This window comes from Stomoxys calcitrans, chromosome 1, assembly GCF_963082655.1.
Source record: "Stomoxys calcitrans chromosome 1, idStoCalc2.1, whole genome shotgun sequence".
NCBI classification, from domain to species: Eukaryota; Metazoa; Arthropoda; class Insecta; order Diptera; family Muscidae; genus Stomoxys; species Stomoxys calcitrans.
In genome coordinates, this window is record NC_081552.1 from 137,603,965 (window position 1) to 137,625,886 (window position 21,922).

The 21,922-nt window shown below is 40.4% G+C and overlaps 1 long non-coding RNA gene across 1 annotated transcript in view; it reads left to right on the plus strand.

Moving 5' to 3' along the window:
- The first annotated feature begins 11,494 nt into the window (after nt 1-11,494).
- The window catches only part of LOC106090540 (uncharacterized), a 69,741-nt gene continuing 59,313 nt past the window's right edge, over nt 11,495-21,922 (plus strand). The window contains exon 1 of the long non-coding RNA XR_001221851.2: nt 11,495-12,175. This is a non-coding gene — a long non-coding RNA (uncharacterized LOC106090540). The remainder of the gene's footprint in view (nt 12,176-21,922) is intronic.

Here is a 21,922-nt window from a genome sequence, read left to right on the forward strand (position 1 = left end):
CAATTTGGCTCAGATCGGTCCAGATTTGGATATAGCTGCCATATAGACCGATCCTCAGATTTAGGGTCTTAGGCCCTGTCTTGGGACAGTGAGTTGTTTTAGGCTCTTCGACTTCCTTCGTTAAATTGGCCCAGATCGGTTCAGATTTGGATAAAGCTGCCATATAGACCGATCCTCCGGTTAAGGGTCTTAGACCCACAAAAGCCACATTTATTATCCGATTTTGATCAAATTCGGGACAGTGAATTGTGTAAGGCCCATCGACATCCTTCGTTAATTTGGCTCCGATCGGTCCAGATTTGGATATAGCTGCCATATAGATCGATCCTCCGATTTATGGTGTAAGGCCCATAAAAGCCACATTCATTATCCGATTTTGCTGAAATGCTGAAATTTGGGACAGTGAGTTGTGTTAGGCCCTTTGACATATTTCTTCAATTTGGTCCAGATCGGTTCAGATTTAGATATAGCTGCCATATAGACCGATTTCTTGATTTATGGTTTTGGACCCATAAAATGCTCATTTATTGTCTGATGTCACCGAAATTTGGAACAGTGAGTTAGGCTAAGCCCCTTGACATACTTCTGCAATATCGCACAGATCGGTCCAGATTTGGATATAGCTGCCATATAGACCGGTATCTAGGCTTTAGGTTTTGGGGCGATAAAAGACGCATTTATTGTCCGATGTCGCTGAAATTTGACACAGTGAGTTTGGTTAGGCTCAGATCGGTCCAGATTTGGATATAGCTGCCATATAGACCGATCTCTCGATTTAAGGTTTAGGGCCCATAAAAGAAGCATTTATTGTCCGATTTCGCCGAAATTTGGTACAGTGCTTTGTGTTAGGCTTTTCGACATGTTTATGCAACTTGGCCCAAATCGGTCCAGATTTGGAAATAGCTACCATGTAGACCGATATCTCGATTTAAAGTCTTGGCCCCATAAAAGGCGCATTTATAATCCGATTTCACTGAAATTTGACACAGTGACTTATGTTCGGCTTTGCGACATCGTGTCGTATATAGTTCAGATCGGTATGAGGTATATGAGTATAAGGTATGAAATTTTCACCGAATTTTGATGAAAGGTGGTTTACATATATACCCGAGGTGGTGGGTATCCAAAGTTCGGCCCGGCCGAACGTAACGCCTTTTTACTTGTTTATTTTATTTTAAAAACCTTTAAAACTTATTGTAGTCGTTGAGTGGAGCGGACGTGTTTTTATTTCGCTGCTCAAAGAAAAAAAAAAACTATATATATATATATATATATATCCGTATCTCGGAATAGATACTACCTATTACGGAAACATGTAACGCCTTTTGGAGTAGGCTAGAAATGGTCTCCAAAGACTCAACAACTGCGGTGGTAGTGTCAGACCGTAGCGTGTTGTCCTCCCCTCCTATAGATGTGGGTGCCTCGGCACCTGTAGTCGAGTGTAATGCTTCAAGCGCACAACTAGTCGTCAAACTAATTAATGAGGAAGACACGGATAAACCAGAGGGATGCACAGTTCGTCCTCAGCCTTTAAGTAAAGGTGGTGTTTCCGACTCGGATTCAGACAGCAACGGAGTCAATGAATCAGTCTTCGCAGCCGAATCGAGAGATGAGGGCATCGGGATGACGGCAGAAGTTAGTGATGGCTTTCCTAAGCTCACAAGCAGACCGAGAAATCGATCCAGTGCACGACGAAGGAGACAGAGGAGTATGTGTCGGCAGCGCAATCGGGCAAAAATGCAGGATGCTAGAAGGGATAGAACTGACATTCCAAGCACTTATACGCAAGCTGGAAAAACAATCAAATCTCCCGAAGAGCACAACACTGCTAAAATACTGAAGAAGAAAAAGTGCTCCCGCTTTCATGTACTCTGGGAAAACCAAGCCAGCCATCCCGCAATGGAGACTCCAGACAGTATCCTGCGGAGGTAGACAAAGTCGAAACAGGAACGAAGGAAGCGCGCAACGCCCCTGAGTCTTCATGGAGGACTGTGACTTCCGAAAGGAGGCCACAGCCATCACGGGAGGGGAATATGGTGGCTGAGAATGGTAAGGAGTACCCCTTTTACGCCAAAGTGGCAAGGAAGCACAACAAAGATGAGCTGACTTATGCAGTCATCAATATCGGCTGTGCATCCGGTAGGATTCCACCAGATCATCGGTCCCAAGTGGAGGATCTGGATAACGATCGGATTTTTGAACATGTGTGGAACTCTGTAGAGGATCCACCCACACAAATTATGACGTGCGAGTTTGGAGGGGACTTCTTTACGCTGCGTTTTGGGTCGGCGAAATATATTGATACCGTCAAACAGCTCGTCAGAGGTATCCACGCTCCCTGGGAGGGCGCAAAGCTCTACCTGGTGAGAAAGATGGATATCCCCCAGCTCACAAAGGCGACGGTCTTCATTACGGGATGGGGGCGGTAAATTTGCGACGGAACGCATGTTGGGATTCTTGGGCAAGCAAAACGAAGGTTTGGTCGCAGAGAAGTGGGAGATCTTCCACAGGGAGGAGAAGGGGGAAGGAACTCTCTTTGTGGTTGGCATTGATCAAGTCTCCGTGACAAGTTTGGCTAAGACTAAAGTCGTGGCGCACTACGGGAGCAAAGCTGCTTTTTTAAGATTGAGAAGACTAGGATAGGCAGAAATTCTCATTTTGAGACATCGGGCCGTGCAGCGGCAGGTGACTCAATACCGCCCAACGAACAGGAGGCTGACAACGAGATAATCACGAGCTCTCTCAATATTGGAAAGACTAGGATAAGCAAAGATCCTAATACTTAAATATCAGGCAGTGCAGTGGCGAGAGACCCAACTTAGCTTAACGGACAGGGACCCGAAGACGGACCCATCACCGACTTCAAGATTTGAAATACTGAGATAGGTAAAGATCCTAATATTGAAACATTAGGCAGCGCAGCGACAGGAGTCTCAATGCAGCCTAACGAACAGGGAGCCGACGATGGTACCATCACCTACTCCAAATAAGACCATTTACTTAAGATTTGGAAGACTAAGATAGGCAAAGATCCTAGTATTGAGACATCAGGCAGTGCAGGGAATGAAAACTTAATACAACCTAAGGAACAGGGACCTGACGATAGAACCATTACCGACGTTATAAAGAGTCGGAAGACTAGGATAGGCAAAGACCCTTATACAATGACATGAGGCAGTGCAGTGACAGGAAAGTCAATGCAGTCTTAAGAATAGGGAGTATACGATGAGATCATCAAATACTCCCAAGATGCCCATTTACTGGAGGTCTAATGATTGAGATCATCTAAATAAACCTCCACCGGAGCGAAACTGCTACACACGCTCTGATGGAGAAAAGCAGCAAGGGCAAGATTTATATTGCCTTAAATTAGAAGCCATGGACGACCCGGAACAAAGTCTCTGCACTAAACCATATCAACTACCAATTATTCTATGCTATCACTAGTAATCGGCCAAGGACCTGCGTTATTTGTTATAAAAATTTTAATTATATATTTTCCCCCAGAGTTGTTAAAGTAGGATGTAACAGTGTTGAGACAGGGAGACGGTGGAGCATACCTGACATCACTTTATCTGCCTTTCGACTCTCCGTCACCGCCACCCACATCGGAGCTGCAACGGCTGGTGAGAAAGCAAAACAGACAGGAATCGAGGTGCTAATAGGGTGCGATGCGAACTCTCACCACATTTCGTGGGGTAGTAACAACACTAATAAACGGGGCCAACCCCTGGCAGAGTTCTTGAATACTAACGACCTAATAACACTTAATATTGGTAACACCGCTACCTTTGTTAATGGGATTAGGGAGGAGTTATTAGATGTGACGATATGTTCGGAAAATCTGATCGACGAGGTTCAGTATTGGAGGGTCTCCATGGAACACTCTTTCTCTGACCATCGCTACATTAGGTTTAGAATGGCACGGCCAGAGCCGAGTCCGATAAGCTTCGGGAATAAGTTTTAAACCAACTGGACAAAATTCGGAAAGCTACTCAGAAGAAGACTTGGGCAAGATAATTTAGATTGTCAACAGAATTACGACTGCACTAATGGGGTCCTTCGAAGACAGTTGTCCTCTTCGGGAAAGGAAGTCAGCCCAAGAAAAACCCTGGATGACCGGGGAGATTCGCAATATTGGGAAAGCACGTCGTAAAAACGCGGAAGTTTATTCGGATGTGTATTACACACGGTTCAAGGAATACAATAAGATTAGTAGAACGGCAAAACGTGCCTCCTGGAAGCTTTTCTGCGAACAGGTCGATAGTGTTAATAGATAGTGTAAACCCATTTTCCACAGGATACGACGGGACTCACGGAGACACCGGAATCTTGGAATAATGACGTTGATCGAAGGTTTATAATAACGGTATTTATGGTGAAGGAATCGTTGAGAAGCTTAAAACCATTTAAGTCACCCGGACCTGATGGGATATTTCTGGCGTTACTACAGAAAGAAGCAGACTATCTGACGCCTCGCCTGGCCAAAATTTTCACAGCGTGCCAAGGACTTTCATATACTCCGAAGCCTGGCAGGAGGCAAGGGTGGTGTTTATACCTAAGCCCGGCAAGGCAAGTTATGCGACACCAAAGGCCTACATACCCATAAGCCTTTCGTCCTTTCTACTCAAAACCATGGAACGTATTGTGGACACCATGATAAAGAGTATGATATCCAGCAAACTGCTCAAATGTGAAGGGAAGGTCGTCATGCCTATGTCAAGGGAAGGTCGGTGGAGACTGCCCTGCATAAAATAGCACAATCTCGTGAAGAATTCCTCGATGCCAAAATGTGCACACTGGCGGTATGCATTGACATCGAGGGGGCTTTTAACAATGTGCGGAGCGATACACTGATCCAATCTTTAGAACAGTACCGGGTGGACCCGGTCCTTAGAGACTGGATAAACCATATGATAAGGAACAGGTGGATAAATTGTGTGTCCAACGGCATAAATATAAAGAAGAAAGTGGCACAGGGCACACCACAGGGGGGCATTTTATCGCCACTCCTATGGGTGACCACCATAAATGACCTATTACGGATGCTGACTGAGGAGGGATTTGAACCCGTCTGCTACGCAGACGATGTTATACTACTTCTAAGGGGGAAGGATCCGAACGAGCAATGCAGAAGAGCCGAAAGGGTCTTGCATATGGCATTTTACTGGGCTAGACCCGAGGTCTCAATGTTAACACAGAGAAGACTGAAATATGTCTGTTCACAAGGAAGACGAAGATGGGCCAATTTAACGCACCACGTTACCTCAATAAGACGATTTCGATATCTGACAAGGTCAAATATTTAGGTGTGATCTTGGACAGGAAACTGAATTGGAAGTGTCACATTCAGGAGCGTTCTGAGAAGGCTCACAGATGTAGACGGGCCGTAGGCTCGAAATGGGTTCTGAATCCGAGGATAGTCCACTGGCTCTACAGGAGCGTGATTAGACCAATACATAAGGACCATACAACTGGTTCAGAGAACATGTTGTCTTAGCATAGGCGGATCGATGAGGACCACGCCCACTAGGGCACTGGAAACTATTCTATATATCCGACCCATTGACATACAAATTAAGTGTGGGGCAGCCACTGCTGCTATGAGACTTAAGGCGATGGGAGAATGGATTGAGGAGGGGAACAGCTCATACCATCGCGGTATAATCGAGGCGACGATAGGAAACCTGGAAGGAAGGGAAGAGGTTTCCGATCGGATACCTGTAATGTAAAGGGTGATTTTTTTGAGGTTAGGATTTTCATGCATTAGTATTTGACAGATCACGTGGGATTTCAGACATGGTGTCAAAGAGAAAGATGCTCAGTATGCTTTGACATTTCATCATGAATAGACTTACTAACGAGCAACGCTTGCAAATCATTGAATTTTATTACCAAAATCAGTGTTCGGTTCGAAATGTGTTCATTCACCGTAACGTTGCGTCCAACAGCATCTTTGAAAAAATACGGTCCAATGATTCCACCAGCGTACAAACCACACCAAACAGTGCATTTTTCGGGATGCATGGGCAGTTCTTGAACGGCTTCTGGTTGCTCTTCACTCCAAATGCGGCAATTTTGCTTATTTACGTAGCCATTCAACCAGAAATGAGCCTCATCGCTGAACGGTGAATGAACACATTTCGAACCGAACACTGATTTTGGTAATAAAATTCAATGATTTGCAAGCGTTGCTCGTTAGTAAGTCTATTCATGATGAAATGTCAAAGCATACTGAGCATCTTTCTCTTTGACACCATGTCTGAAATCCCACGTGATCTGTCAAATACTAATGCATGAAAATCCTAACCTCAAAAAAATCACCCTTTACCTTGAAGTGCGAGGTACTGCTGCCATCGGCACAGTCTTCGATTGACGGAACCCTAGTATTGCCATGTGAAACATCATGTTACACGAATGGATCAAAGCTAGAGGACAGAGTGGGCCTGGGGGTTTACATTGAGAACCCAGGGACTGAGATCTGTTTTAGACTGCCTGGCATAAAACTCTCCTGCAGGCGGAGATCCGGGCGATCACGGAATGCGTGAAGTGGTGTGGTGCTAACGCAAGGACGTCGAGTGTGAATATCTTTACCGACAGTAAAATTGCGATAAGGGCAATAACAACAAGGACAGAAAGATCACGAACTGTCTTGCAGTGTAAGAAGGAGATTTACGCCTTCTCTGAGCATGGCAAAATCCGCATCGTTGGGTGCCGGGCTACAACAGAGTAAGGGGGAATGAAAGGGCAGACGATTTGGCGGTGAAGGCCAGAGGACTGTCGTCGGTCGGTAGGACGGCGAAAATCCTATGGGGGGATCCAGATCGTGAGAAGACGAGGCTATTACTGAAAGGAAGCAAGAAGGAGGTCAGTATAGATATTGGTATCATAACGGGACACATAGGACTACGAGCTCACTTATATAAAATCGGTGTGGCAAGTGATAGCATGTGTAGAGCATGCGGGGAAGATGATGAGACGTTGGTGCATTTCCTTTGTCATTGCCCGGCTTTCGCGTCCAACAGATACCGGTACTTAGGTGGAGACATAATATTAGACATGAACCAAATTAGGGGAGTGGTATTTAAAACAACTAAGGATTTGGTAAGTAGCACGGAATTCCTAACTTAAATATTTCTTTTTAGAGGTTACTTTATAGTTTTTAGAGCGCACAACAAGCCGATTACTGGCTTAGGTGTATGTCCGTAGTGGCATAGGGGCGGATTAATATCTGCTCCCTCTTTTCGACCTAACCTAACCTAACCCTGCTGATTTTCTCCATAGCTGTCTCGGTGTATAGCCGCTTCGCTAAGCCCGTTTTTGATACCTCTTTTTAGTGTAGGACTTCCCAAAACCTAGGTAGTCACTCAGTTTATAAGATTATGAAGTTTTGTTAATTGCGTATGAAATTTTAGACATTTCCTCTTCTGTAAAGAAAGTACCAAATAGTACCAAGAATGACAATACATCGGAAACAATCATTTGGCCGCCCTTCTGTAAAGAGAGTACCAAATAATATCAAGAATAACAATACATCGGAAAAATCATTAAGTTGCCCAATATATATTGTCAAGGGATAAATGAACCCACTATTCAGCGCTTTAGCTCGATTTGTAGTTTTAGTACCTAAATGAACGATGTTGAAAAAAATCTTCTGGTTGTCCATTTTTAGACAAGGTGTAGCTGTATCCCAATTTTGAGAGCTTAACATCACTCTGTAATGAAGGTATCATTTTGTATTTTAGTTTAGTACATAAATGCACGAATTAAAAACGATTATTCCATCCACCCAATATTTACTGTCAAGGTGTATCCGTGTCCTAATTTTGAGTGCAACAATTCAATTCGTAAAGAATGCACCATTTTATACGTTTTAATACCGAAAAATACGAATAAAAATACCTTCTAGTTGCCCAATATATTTTTTCAAGGTACCAATTACACAATGATTAGAAAGTTTTCTTCCACATGTCGTATTTTTGTCAAGACTGCGATAATGTCAAATTGCTTAATTGAAGCAGTCACCGTTGGCTGTACGCGAAGATAAGCTATTTCGAAATATTTTGCAATTTTTGTTAACAACGTATTTTGAATGGCTCATTTAGTCACTCGTTACATATTGCCCTCTTATACATATTTACATGCTAAATTTCAGACGTCTAGCTCCATCTGTAATGAAAGTACCAATTAATACAAAAATGTTGGAGATGTAATTAGATTTTTTAGGCACCCATCGTATATTTCCTAGTTGTACATACGTGCCAAATTTCAAATTTCAGTTGTACCAAATGGTACTAAAATGTGCGAATAGTGAAAAGATCAGTTAGTCACCCATCATATGTTTCCTAGTTGTATCGACATGCCTAATTTTAGACCTCCAGCTCCATCTGAACAGGAAGTATCAAATAGTACCAAAATGTACGAATTTTTCATAGAACACTTAGTCACCCATCATAAATTTCTTAATTATACTTACATGGTGCCAATTTTGGGCCCAAAATGTACGAAATTTGATTAGATCATTTAGTCATCTTTCATTTATTTCCTAGTTGTACCTTCATGCCAAATTTCGGACCTCTAGCTCCATCTATAAAGAAAGAATGAAATAGTACCAGTTTTGGTACCAAAATGTTTGAATTTTGAAAAAATCATTTTGTCGCCCATCACATATAAGTTTTACCTACATGCCAAATTGCAGAACTCTAGCGCATTCTGCACAGAAAGTACCAAATGGTATTAAGAATGGTACCAAAATGTACAAATTTTTAATAGAACACTTAGTCACCCATCATATATTTCTTAGTCATCCATCATTTATTTCTTTGTTGTACCTACATGCCAAATTTGGTACCAAATAGTACCAATTTTGTGCCGAAATGTTCGAATTGTAAAAAGATCATAGTCACCCATCATATTTTTCTAGTTGTACCTGAAAGTACCAAATAGTAAAAAAATGGCACCAAAGTGTTCGTATTGTGAAAAATTAATTAAGTCGCCCTTCATATATATGTCTAAGTTTTACCTATATGCCAAATTGCAGACTTCCAGCCATATTGGTACTAAAATGTACGAATTGTAAAAAAATAAAAGTCACCCATCATTTTTTCCTAGTTGTACCTGCATGCCAATTTTGGTAACAAAATGTACGAATTTTGAATAGATTATTTAGTCAACCATCATATATTTCCTAGGTGTACCTACATGCTACATTTCAGACCTCTAGATCCATATTCACAGAATGCACCAAATGTATATAGGTACCAATCATATTTTTCTTAGTTAGACCTGCATGTCAAATTTCAGCCCTCTAGCTCCATCTGTAATAAAAAGTACTAAATTGTGCCAATTTCAGTACCAAAAATTTTGAACAGATCGTTTAGTCACCCGTCATATATTTCCAGATCTTTTGCTCTATATCTATAAATAAAGTACCAAATGGTACCGATTGCGGTACTAAACGTGCGTTTTCTCCTGTAACCAGTACTATTTCACGATTTTTTTACACCCTCATCCTTTTGCACCAGATGTCTTTTAAGCAAACTTTAAAATTCTACCTCTGTTCATCCGCTCGGTAGAGAGTGCACCCATTTTGTACCTTTTTGGTACTTTTTAAGTACCTAAATGTAAAAACTTTCAAAAACGCTCATAGTCGACCAATTAAAGTTACCATGGTGAAACTAAGTTCCACAATTCAGAGTTCTAGTTCGAATTATAAAGAAAGTACCAAATAGTCCAATTGCGGTGCTAAACGTACTATTTTTCCCACTTCCGGTACGATTATTTTAACCAAACCTTATTTTTTCGAGAAGTTCTTTAATTTGAGCCCAAGAATATAGTTCTACCCCTTTTCATTCGCGCTGGGCAAATATGTACCATATCGTAGTTTTTGGTACTTTTTAGTACCTAATCGTATAAAAGTCACCAAATTAAATCGTGAACATGTTCGTGCGATTATTTTTTAAAAATTTCGACGTGGATTATCTCAATAACAGCGCATTGATGAACTTAATTCAATTTTTGGCGATGGCTTGGCAGTTAAACAGGTGACGTGTGGTCCCTGGTCACAATCGGGACATACATCTTGCCCGTCGGCACCAATCCTTGCTCTGTAGGAATTAAGGTGGATGTAACTGCCGAAAAGTAATTGAGCCAGAACTACTCTGGTTTGCGGGGGAGTTCAATTTCTTTAGATGCAATTGGAGGCGGTCACCCTCCAAGGACGACACTTACCCGGTAACCATTTACCGCATATGCTACCATGTCTGCATGAATGTTGTCTAGACCTGCTTGATATGCCGCTTGATCTAGAGGTTCTCTCTTGTAGCACTGAACCTCACGCGGTGATGGCTTGCAAAGCAGTTGCTGTGCTATGCAGTCTTCGGAATCCAAGTTTGATACCCTGTGAATGGAAATTCTCTTACAAGGCTCGGGAGAAGTAATACCTCAAGCGTCTTTGCTACTGGTGAGAGAAGGAAGATCGGTCTGTACGACTCCCCCCAAACTCGGGTCCTTTCCAGGCTTCAGTAGCTGGATCACTCTGCCCATTTTCCAAACATCGGGAACTATAAAAGTGTTCAAAGACAGATTATTCAGCCTCAGTGCAGACATTTCGTCGGGGCCCAAAGCCTTGTATGATTTGGCGCCATGGAAGACATTCGTAACTTGGCCCACGGTAAATTGTGATAGATGTCCATCGGCTCGGAGATCACGGATACGGCGAATGGCTCTCTACCTTGCCGTTACTCTCGACATGCACAATTAATTGACGGTTGAACAACCTGACGCATCTCTTCGGATCAGTCACGGTTACGTCGCCAAAAGTGACAGTGGTCCTGTCATCCCGTCTACCAGGGTTCGAGAGTGACTTAACAGTAGACCACAGCTTGCCTAAACCAGTGCCTAAGTTACATTGCTCCAAGTGTTTCAGCCACAAAGTCCGCTTATGTTAGTTGACTACCCTGTTTATTTCCAGATTCAGCTTTCCGATTCTGGAGTAAGTGGGGTCCGTACAACGAATACCATCATGCTCGTCTGCGAGTACCACTGCCTGCGCCGGCAAATTCGACCGCACTCGGAGTATTTGACCGTCTGGTATAAGGCGAGCGGCCGCTGCGATAATGATGTTTCGGAATTTTCTCTCGGCAACTACCACATCAGTTCACTGAAGCGGTGATTGGTGTAATATCTGAAGCCAGCCCAATCGGCCTTTTTCTGATTGATAAACGTCCTGCTTTCAGAGATTATGAAGTCGGGTGGGCGGTCGATGGTGAGAATAATGGGAGGTGGTCTGAGCCCAAAGAGAAGACGGCTTACAAGGATACGTTACTCAGGACATCAGGAGATGCAATGGACATTGTGACTGCTGAATTGGGGAAATTTTACTTTAGTTAAGAAAAGAAAGTTTATACGTTATCAAAAATTTTGTTTCCTGTTTCACATGGGCATTGAAATTTAAACTAGAGAATTCCAAATTCTATTATACATTGAATTTCATTTGAAAAGTGATAGTAAGAAAGTAAGAAAATTTTCGGAAATAAAAAAAATAATAATTATTCTTTGTGTGAATTTTCAAATATTTTATACAAATTTCGGAAAAGAAGAAAATTCGCAATTTCGTGGAAAAAGCAAGAGGATAAGAATTTTGGCTGCCGATTCTGTGGAGAATCGGCACATTCTACATCCATCGTAACGTCTTTGATTTTCAAAGGACTTTGTGCTACTGATTTTGTACGGCCGTTGGAATTTTTAAAGGATTATTTCATCCATCAATTAAGAAGTCATTAAAAACAACATACGGATTTGTCAATTTTTAATTCTGACCCGGATTTGAGCAATTTTTATAAAAAAAAGGAATTATCGTTTAGTGTCCCGCTAAAGCGGAGATTCCATTTATAATGGCGATTTCTTAGGGAGAACATTCATGAAAACTTTTGGCCAAAAATGATGTTCTCCAAGAATTAAACGGAATTTTGTAACCATACTTACATGATGACCATAAAAAAGACAAACCTCTAATTCTTATTTACGTCGTAAAATAATTTTTTTTTCTTTGAAAATCAAGACACTTTATTTTAACCAGGCGTTTTGCAAACTTGAATTATAAGTTAATAATTACAGCCGCAGTTTAATGTATAATTCCCAGTCATCAGGCCTGCTGACGTCGTTGGAATAACGGGTGAGTCCCCAATTTTCATTCAATTCGGATTCAGTTTGCAAATGCTCATTTATTCATTACTAAAACACTTTTAATTAAATAATCTTATAACATACGTTCCTTATTCTTATAACATACATTCCCATTCATTTTCCATAATTTTAATTTTTAATTTCTCCTTCTCCTACCAATCTTGGTCACATCTTAAGTATTGTTCGGTTTGATTCTAGCAATTTTATGTGGTCCCAAATCCTTTGGTTTAAGTTTAAGGCCACCTCCTAATTGAGCCCGTTTAATTGCTACGATGTCGTTATCGTTGTACTTAATCCCATGTTTGTATTTTCGATTAGGTTAGGTTGAAAAGAGGGTGCGGATATTAAACCACCCCATGTCACTATGGACATACACCTAAGCCAATAATCGGCTTGTTGTGCACTCTAAATACTAAAAAAGTAAAATCTAGAAAAAGAAAATCTAAGTTAGGAATTCGGTGCCACTTACAAAATCCCTAAGTTGGTTCATGTCATGTATTGTGCCCCCACCTAAGTACCGATGTCTTTTAGCCGCGAAAGCCGGGCAATGACATAGGAAATGCTCCAACGTTTTCGATCAAAAACCGTCTGTTTTCCTGCTGTACGGCAATAATTTTTTGCTTCGCAGAATGTCGTATACCTTTTCGTTGTTCGTTGTAAATAGCAATAAGTTCTTGATCGAGTAGTTCTTTCAGTTTCAAATCTTCTTTAGTTTTCAATTTCATTCCATTAAGCATTTGAAATGGTGTTGTATCAACGCTTCGCTGGTATGATGAATTTATAAGCCGTTGTACAGCGCCAACATGCTTACATCACTTTCCAGGATCGTCTATCAATTTGACCTTTAGCGCGAGAAAATCCAGTGTTGATTTTAATATGGACAATGTTTTCGTCTTCACAGCAGGTCTTAATTTCATCACTTGTAGATGCTGATCCACGGTCGGAAATTATTCTTGCAGGGTTACCAATGGTACTTTGAGTCGTTAATCAGGAAATAACATCTTTTGCAGAAGTTGTCTATGTGAGATATAAACAACAAAATTTTTTAGAACTGTCGATCACGGCTAAAATCAGATTATAAAATCTACTGGTTGATTGAAGAGGTTCAAGAAAATCGAAATGGTAAGTTTGTAATAGAGTGTCGTCTTTCGGTATCGGCCTAAGTTCACCTTCTTGCTAACCACGTTTCTGGTTTGAAAATATACAAGGGATACAGTTCGATATCTGCTACTGGATTCTCTCTTCTAATTTTGGAATGAAATACTCTCTAGAAATCAACTCTTTTGTATTCTTAACAGAGAAGTTTCCTCTCTCATGAGCGTTACTAATGATCTTACAACGCATTGTCATTGGCACAACAATCAATTTGCAATCGTCAACAAGTTTATACAAGATATCTCCATTCATGAAGTAACTCTTAAAGTCTGGTTTATCTTTTAAATTTTCTCGAATTATGATGAGATCTTCGCCTTCTGCTTGTAAACAGCTTAATTTTGTTCGTTGATTATCATAATTAGGTGTCTGCCAACAGCGTCTACATGTCTCATCTGTGTTCCGGGGCGATGTTCAAAAACATAATCGTAATCTTGTAGGAAAAATACATAACAAGCAACCCTAGTTCACAAATCTTTCTTGTCTAGTGTCATTGTTAAGCATTGCAATCAGTGACTAGCTTGATTCGAGTTCCCTCTAAACTTCTTCAAGACTTCTATGATTGCTGACACTGACACATTAATTAATAGCTGGAATATTTCCCTTCAGAGTCGCTAGTTCTATGGCTCCAATAATAGACTGGGCGAAGAAGACCGTCTTCGGGATACTTTTGCAAAAGTTCCGCTCCATATCCATCTATTGAAGCGTCAGTATGAACTTCAGTCTCACAATTCTGGTTAAATTGTTACAAAACACTTACATTACATAAAATGAGTTTAAGTCTGTTGAAGGCCGTGATATGTTCGTCGTCAAATCTGAATGGCGTATTCTTTTCGTCAAATCAGTTAAAGGCCGAAGCGAACCTAAACACGTCAGTGATTTCTTTGCGCATACAAATTTCTGAAATTCATCCCAATGCATGACACTTGCCATTTCCTCAAACTCTTCGAGCCAAGAGTTGATTAACAATGTGCCAGATCCATCAAATGACCGGATTGAATCTTCGTTGTCTCTATAGTTTATTGAAAATCTGGATGCATCACGCTTGCCACGTTCCACTGTGTTGAACAATGTTGGTTAACATTCAAGTCTTTTTCGTCTGTTGTGGTGCCTTTATTTTTGTAACGTCTTTTCAGTTTGACATCTCTCTCAACGTTGTGTTAGTCCTTACTACTTTGTCCAGACAAACTATGCTCATATTTTATAGGATGTCGTGTGGCACACAACAAGTTAAATTCATTATCCTGTTCACGATCAACTTCATCTGCTACGTCATTCTCTGTATCAACGTCAGCCGAAACTTCATTACATAGGCTCAGGTATTCAATAGGAAACCTCTTCCCTTCCCTTCAGGTTTCTTATCGTCGCCTCGATTATACCGCGATGGTATGAGCTGCTCTCATCCTCAATCCATTCTCCCATCGCCTTAAGTCTCATAGCCGCAGTGGCTACCTCACACTTAACCTGTATGTCAATGGGTCGGATAGCCAGTGCCCTAGTGGGCGTGGTCCTCATCGCTCCGCCTATGCCAAGACAACATGTTCTCTGAACCTATTGTATAGTCCTTATGTTGCACTTTTTCTCCATAGCAGTCCACCAAACTACTGAGACCTAAGTAAGTACTGGTTGAATCACGCTCCTGTAGAGCCAGTGTTATTAATAAGCAATACATAAAAGTGGGTATCAAATGAAAGGTATTTAAGAGTAGAGGATGAATTTGATATAACAACTCGACCTCACGACCTCGAAAGCCCCGCCCAACCCCAAAAACCGGCCAAAAATGCCATGTTTACCAGTTGTGACAATATGGATATAAAATGAATGGTAATTAGAATTAATATACGAAACTTATATAGAAATTTGGGGTCACGTCCAAGCGGGCCGCATCACCCAAAAATCATTTCCAAACGGACATGTAGAATGATCAGGACAATACTTGAGAGTAAAACGAAAGTTGCTGACAAACGAAAGATACTCGAGAGTAGAATACGAAACCGATAAAAAAGCTTCGGATCCATTCCCAGGCGGGTCGCCAGAACTCAAAATTATGCATCAAATGGACATGTACACGGAAAAGGACAAGATGGAACTCAAATGAAAGATTTGAGAGTAGAATACAAAATTATATAAAAATTTGGGTTAATTCCCGGGGAGTCACTCCACCCCAAAATTATGCCCCAAATGGACACCACACCGATGGATGCTTTAATATGTTATAAACACAACGACTAAATTTAATATACCCTCTACCCTATGCCGGTGGATTTAAAAATGCAAATTCTCTTAAAATCTACCAAAGCGAAATGGGCCGTCCGTCCGACCGAACCCTTAAAATTGGAAGTAAATCCTACCAATTTTGGTAGAAAATGCCCAAAACGGCAACGGCAACAATGCCCAAAACGGCTGCTTCTAATCATCACCAGAAACTGATCGGTCTCATCGTCGCTCGTCGTTCTTGCTCGTCGCAGGTTTCATTCTCTTCGTTTTCGGTGCCGTCGTCATCATCATCAACAGCAACTTCCCTTTTTAATTATTAAATTTACAAATCCATATTGGAATAAATCGTCAGCGTCGTAGTCAATTCCTAACAAGCAGCAAATAGAAATAAGTTCCGATGTTTTCATGTGCGTCTTCACATACTCTGCTTTTCGTCACCTTCGTAACGATAGAGAGAATCGTTTTCGATTCTCTCTATGTTCTTCGCTTTCAAATACAGTCATCCGCTTCGCTGTCGGCAGATGATAACGAACCAACATAAAATCTCCAAGCACGGGCTATCTTTCTTACCACTCTTTCTCTCACACGCATATACACACACCAACAACGCGAGCGTCTTCGTTTTGTTTGCGGAGTTTATACAAATGAATTTCATCACTGTGTCTATTTCGGTTCAGCACCCAAAATTTGTGGAATTATGCTAACCCGATTGGCTCAATTAATTAAAACACGGATATTAAATAAGTCAAAAGTTTAAGAACAAGTTTATTGGAAAACGTAAGGGACATTTAAATGTCTACAAATTGTATGGTTGAATGAATGGACAAAATATGTTGGTTTGAGAGTGCAGAGAATTGTATTGGCACGTCTTTACTGTTTCGCGTCGTCAACCACCACAGTTGATTGACGCATGTGCGGACATATTTTTCTCTCTTTCTACAGTGATTGTTTTTGTGTTTTCTAATCCCGCAATATAAAAGGCTATCCTCGTATGGGGAAGTTCGGATGTGAACGAAAGGAATGAGCTGCTTATCGAAAATATTATAAGATGCAATCTGGCAATTGGTAATAAAGGGGATAAACCGACCTTTATTACCAGGATTAAGCAGGAGGTACTAGATATTACCTTTGTGTCGGAAGTGTTGGATGACCAGAGCTTCTTTGATCAGCGTTATATTAGTATTAGCCTGCAGAAGTGGTCACTCGGCTAAACAGAAGAAAGACGGATCGTGTAAAATTTCGGCAAAAATTCTCCACATCTATCCCTTCGAGACCAGAAGAGGTAGTGACAACTGAGAGGGATATAGACATAATGGTCAAGCGGATCACGAAAGCCCTGAATGACTGGCTTGTGTCAGCATGTTCTAGTGCCAAGCCAAGGGTCAAACTGCGACTGCCATGGTGGACCCCAGATCTGGTTGGTCTAAGGAAGGATTGCAGAAAGGCTCAGAAAAAATCCTGGGTAGAATTCTGCAGCTCCGTGAAGGATACATCTGAGAACTCTAGGCTAAGGAAGATTCTGTCCTCAAGACCTTTTACGGTGGGGTATATTCAGAACTCAGAGAATGTATGGACAATGTCTAGTGAGGAAACACTAGAACTACTCGTTGATACACTTTTCCCGGGAAATTCTTCAACGGACAACGTGGCCCCAAAAGAGGTTGTCAGGCATTCGTCGGAGGTTATTCGGGAATATGCGTCGGAGTCGAAAATCCTTTGGGTGATAAGAAGTTTACATTCCTCTTATTCGCCAGCCACAGATGATGTGTCACCGGTTGAATTACAAGCTGTGTCTGATAGACTGGTTCCCTGCCATAGGGAGATATACTCTGCTTGCATCAGAATGTCATATATACCTGTGGGATGGAGGAACATGATGGTCATTTCTATAATAAAGGAAATAAGGATAACCTTACAATACGGAAAACCTGAAGACTCTTGACAGGTTGATTGAAACATTTCTTAGGGCAAAGATCCCTGGAGATCGCCTGTCGCAGCAGCATCGAAAAGAAGAGACTAAAGAACACCTTCTTTGTGAGTGTCCTGCACTGGCAATCAGAAGGAGTTCCACTTTAGGTTCTCATTTCCTTGGCAACCTGTCTGATTTAGCGGATGTGAAAATTCGCAAGTTGTTGGGCTTTTCAAAGCGATTTGGATGGTTCAACGGTAGGAACTAGAAGGCATCTTCCTTTTTCTGTTCCTGTGGTATCAAAATGGACAAAAACGTCTAAGTGCGTCTGATGGCAGACTGCCACTTAAACCTAACCTAAGTGCTGTAGCCAGTTCAAAATTCATTATTTCAAAATAATAATAACATGCCCACATATTTTAAAACAAAAGAAAGTGAAACATTTAAATGTCAACTATTGCAAAGGTGACGAAGTAGCGCCTTTGAGATTAGATACATATAACGGGCGTGGAAACTTGGACCAAATGAATTGAAGAGTGGATTAAGATAAAATTTTGGTACATTTTTAAACGAAATTTCACTTCTCTTTGGTGATAGATTTATTGGCAATGCTCTTAGCCATTAAGGACCAATTTTTTCTATTAGATTATGCTAAATTCATTAGACTGGTCGCTACTAAGTCCAGATCTAATTCAAGCATAGACGCTGTAATTTTGCGACAAGCGCTTAAGAAGACACAATGGCAGAAACTAAAGCTCTACATTTTTCCAGTTTTTTGCCTGTTAGGGCGAGATTAATAAATTTTACAATTTTTGTTTGTTTCTCTTTCGAGACGAGCTCAGTGAATGGAAAAGTAAAATCAAAGATAGCAACACACCAACCACTATGGGACGCGTTTCGTCTTTGGTTAGAAGACTTTTCGACCATATTAGGTGTGATGGCTTCAAGGGCCGTGTGTTGGCTTTGCTTTAGTTAATATTTTATTTGTAAATAAAGTTTGAATAAAAATAAATATGAAGTTTCAAAGAAGACCATTTATGACTACTTTTAGCCATATTAGGAAAATTTCAATTTATTTTAAAAACTTCTAAAAGCTTAACTGTTTGAAAATTGGTTTGTCAAAATGCTTATGCCGATGACTGTATAATATCAAGATATAAATGAATCCCAATTTGAGCGCTTTTGCTCAATTAGTGAAGAAAGTATCATTTTGTAAATTTTTAAAAAAAAAATCTTTTGGTCGCCTAAAATTTATAGTCAAGGTGTAGCTGTATCCCAATTTTGAGTGATTTAGCTCAATTCGTAAAGAATGTACCATTTTGTACGTTTTAGTACTTTAATACACGATTTTGAATAATCTTCAGGTCATAAAAAATTTATAGTCAAGGTGTATTTATATCCCAATTTTGATAGCCTTAGCTCACTCCGTTAAGAAAGTACCATTTTATAGGTTTGAGTACCTGAATATACGAATAACAAGTAAAAGCGTGCTAAGTTCGGCCGGGCCGAATCTTATATACCCTCCACCATGGATCGCATTTGTCGAGTTCTTTTCCCGGCATCTCTTCTTAGGCAAAAAAAATGGATATAAAAAAATTGTTCTGCTATTAGAACGATATCAAGATATGGTCCGGTTTGGACCACAATTAAATTATATGTTGGAGACCTGTGTAAAATGTCAGCCAATTCGAATAAGAATTGCGCCCGTTAGGGGCTCAAGAAGTAAAATAGAGAGATCGATTTATATGGGAGCTGTATCAGGCTATAGACCGATTCAGACATTAATAATAAACACGTATGTTCGTATAAAATTTCAGGCAAATCGCATAATAATTGCGACCTCTAGAGGCTCAAGAAGTCAAGATCCCAGATCGGTTTATATGGCAGCTATATCAGGTTATGAAACGACTTGTACTTTATTTGACATAGTTGTTGATAGTAACAATAAAAAACGTCTTGCGAAATTTCAGCCAAATCGGATAGGAATTGCGTTCTCTAGAAGCTCAAGAAGTCAAGTCCCAGATCTGTTTATATGACAGCTATATCAGGTTATGAACCGATTTGAACCATATTTGGCACAGTTGTAGGATATCATAACAAAATACTACGTGCCAAAATTCATTCAAATCGGATAGGAATTGCGCCCTCTAGAGGCTCAAGAAGTCAAGACCCAAGATCGGTTTATATGACAGCTATATAAGATTATGGACCGATTTGAAACATACTTGGCACAGTTGTTGGATATCGTAACAAAACACGTCGTGCAAAATTTCATTCCAATCGGATAAGAATTGCGCCCTCTAGAGGCACAAGAAGTCAAGACCCCAGATCTGTTTATATGACAGCTATATCAAGTTATGAACCGATTTGACTCATACTTTACACAGTTGTTGGATATCATAACAAAATACTTTTTGCAAAAATTCATTCGAATCGGATAAGAATTGCGCCCTCTAGAGGCTCAAGAAGTCAAGACCCAAGATCGGTTTATATGACAGCTATATCAGGTTATGGACCGACTTGAACCATACTTGGCGGAGTTGTTGGATATCATAACAAAACATGTAAAAAATTTGCAAAATTTTAGTCAAATCGGAACAGAATTGCGCCCTCTAGAGACCCAAGAAGTCAAGACCCAAGATCGGTTTATGTGGCAGCTATATCAAAACATGGACCGATACGGCCCATTTACAATCTCAACCGACCTACACTAATAAGAAGTATTTGTGCAAAATTACAAGCGGCTAGCTTAACTCCTTCGAAAGTTAGCGTGCTTTCCACAGACAGACGGACGGACATGGCTAGATCGACATAAAATTTCACCACGATCAAGAATATATATGCTTTATGGGATCTCAGATGAATATTTCTAGTAGTTACAAACAGAATGACGAAATTAGTATACCCCATCCAATGGTGGAGGGTATACTAAATATCTTCCAGTTGCCAGTTGCAGTCGAAGGAATCTTCAAGGTACCAATTACACCACAAGTAGTAAGTTTTCTTCCACATGTCGTATTTCTGTTAAGACTGCGATAATGTTTGTCAAATTGCTAAATTTGAAAATTCCCCGTTCGCTGTAGGCGAGATAAGCTATTTAGTACTATTTTGCACTTTTTGCTATCAAAATATTCGAATTTTGAATGGATCATTTAGCTACCCATTATATATTTCCTTCATGTATCTACCTGCCAAGTTTCAGACCTCTAGCTCCATCTGAACAGAAGGTACAAATTGTACCAATTTTGGTACCAAAAATGTACGAATTTTGAATAGATCATTGATTCATCCATCATTAATTTCTTTGTTGTGTACACATTCCAAATTTCAGACCTATAGCTCCATCTGTAAAGAAAGTACCACCCTCATCCTCTCGCACCAGATGTCTTTTAAGGCAAATTTCAAAATTCTACCTCCAACCATCCGCCCTGTACAAAGTTCACCCATTTTGTACCTTTTTGGTACTTTTTCTGTACCTTAATGCACAATTTTCCACAAACTCTTATAGCCACCCAATTAGGGTTGCCATAGTAAGTTTCAAAATTCAGAACTCTAGTTCAATTTATAAATATGGTACCGAATGCAGTCGAACTTCTCTATAACGTAACAGTTAGGGACCGACGAAATGCTATGTTCAAACAAACACACAGTAGCTATATGGCAGCTATATCCAAATCCGAACCGATCTGGACCAAATTGAAGAAAGATGTCGAAGGGGCTAACACAACTCATTGTCCCAAATTTTAGCAAAATCGGATAATAAATGTGGGTTTTATGGGCCTAACACCATAAATCGGAGGATCGGTCTATATGGCAGCTATATCCAAATTTGAACCAATCTGGGCCAAATTGACGAAGGATGTTGAAGGGCCTAACACAACTCACTGTCCCAAATTTCAGCAAAATCGGATAATAAATGTGGCTTTTATTGGCCTAAGACCCTAAATCGGCGGATCGGTCTATATGGGGGCTATATCAAGATATAGTCCGATATAGCCCATCTTCGAACTTAACTGCTTATGGAAAAAAAAATGTGTGCAAAATTTCAGCTCAATATCTCTATTTTTAAAGACTGTAGCGTGATTTCAACAGACAGACGGACGGACATGTATAGATCGTCTTAGATTTTTACGCTGATCAAGAATACATATACTTTATAGGGTCGGAAATGGATATTTCGATGTGTTGCAAACGGAATGACAAAATGAATATACCCCCTTCCTTCGGTGGTGGGTATAATAAATCTGCCGTTTGAGAAAGGGTAGAGATAACTCTTGAAAAAAATTGTGAATGGTTATATCTGAGGTGTTAACAAGATTATGCGCAAAATTTGAAGACCTTAGGTGGTGCGGACTTGGGCGAAAACTTTGAATTTTGTAGATAAAACCGTCCTTACATACACAAAAAAAACTAAAAACTACCTGAATTTTTCCACTAAATTACCAAAAACCCATTTCG